The sequence below is a fragment of the Octopus bimaculoides genome, chromosome 26, assembly GCF_001194135.2.
Source record: "Octopus bimaculoides isolate UCB-OBI-ISO-001 chromosome 26, ASM119413v2, whole genome shotgun sequence".
In the NCBI taxonomy this organism is placed as follows: Eukaryota; Metazoa; Mollusca; class Cephalopoda; order Octopoda; family Octopodidae; genus Octopus; species Octopus bimaculoides.
Window position 1 is genome coordinate 3,004,277 of NC_069006.1, and position 1,533 is coordinate 3,005,809.

At 37.3% G+C, this 1,533-nt stretch overlaps 1 protein-coding gene and 1 non-coding gene across 2 annotated transcripts in view; both read left to right on the plus strand.

Moving 5' to 3' along the window:
- Window positions 1-1,533, plus strand: part of LOC106879338 (cytochrome P450 3A21) — a 113,051-nt gene that overhangs the window by 90,765 nt on the left and 20,753 nt on the right. The window lies entirely within an intron of this gene.
- Window positions 1-1,533, plus strand: part of LOC106884157 (uncharacterized) — a 25,370-nt gene extending 23,837 nt beyond the window's left edge. The window contains exons 3-4 of the transcript XR_008266837.1: window positions 544-596; window positions 1,441-1,533. This is a non-coding gene — a transcript (uncharacterized LOC106884157). The remainder of the gene's footprint in view (window positions 1-543; window positions 597-1,440) is intronic.

A 1,533-nucleotide genomic window follows, 5' to 3' on the forward strand; every position in this document is an offset into this window, starting at 1 on the left:
TATATATATATATATATATATATATATATATAGAGAGAGAGAGAGAGAGAGAGAGAGAGAGATGTCTGTATGTACATATCCATGTGTCCCCTACCACCACTTGACAACCAGTGCTGATGTGTTTACATCCTGGTAACTTAGCAGTTTGACAAAAGAAACCAATAGAATAATTACTAGGCTTAAAAAATAATTCCTAGGGTCGATTTTTTTTTTTTTCATTAAAACCACTCAATGATGCCCTCCTGCTGGCTAGGCAAGTAGGTCAGCATACCTGCTGATTGGAAGACTACTCCATCACAGGGTGATTCACTAACAGTTGAGTGGACTGGAACAACGGGAAATGAAGAGTTTTACGCAAGAACACAATGCACAGCCAGTCTGGGGATTGAAACCATGATCTAACGATTGTGAGTGCAACATGCCTAACCATTAAGCCATATACCTTCACATATACTTAAAACACTCCGATGAATTTTATTATCATATTTCAGACAGAATCATTGATGTTATTAAAGTTGTTTTTTTATACTTTAATATTTTCAGGGTTTTAATAATGTATTCAAATACTGGAGAGAAATCTATGGTGATGTATATGGGTAAGAATGATTTCTTTGTGACTAAGGTAATCGAGAAGGGTTTAGCAGAACAGATTCACACTGGCGGTGAGGACGGAGATGAGTTGTGAGATTCAGGGCACAGACATATGAAAATAGGCAGGTACAGCGTACACACACTCACACAGGTGCACGTACATACACTCACACGCACACACACACACACACACACACACACACACACACACACACACACACACATATATATATATGACCCAATAATAACAAGTACAAGTCACTAGAGGGCAGGTGTGAGCCAGTCAGGTGCCATCACTGCTTCCAGGAGTCAGCTTACCAAGGTTCTCCAGTTAGCTCTGTGTTGTGCAACACGCATCCGATCAACCAGGCTCTTGTTTACAGTTCATTCTTTGATGTCTTTGATGGCTTCTTGCTTCCTTCCTCTCTTCACCACCTGTCAGGATGGTCTCTTGGAATGACTCACGAGGCATGTTTGGTCCCAAATATGACAAGTCTATGAACTTGATTCTCAACAAGAAGTGTCTATATTTTCAGCTTTTCTATGACTGCAGCATTTATTACCCTGTATTTCCAGCTCATCCTGTCCAATCTGTTACAGATTCACATTTCAAAGGCTTCTGTATCTTAATCCATAGCTTTGTAACATTGTCCAAGTTTCTGATCTGTAAAGTACCATGTAGTTTTTAATCCATCATGTTTTCAAAAATATAAGACAGTTACATATTTGAAAAATCTTTGTTAGCAAAGAATTAACTAGAGATCAGCAAACAACAATAGTAATAATGATGTATATTTATCACAATCTTAGATTATTTCATTTCTGAAACAATATTTCTGTTTTTGGCAGTATTTACTTTGGAGTAGTTCCTAATTGTATTGTAAGTGATCCAGAATTTGTTCAAGAAGTTTTAGTGAAAAGATTTTCAAACTTTGTCAATCG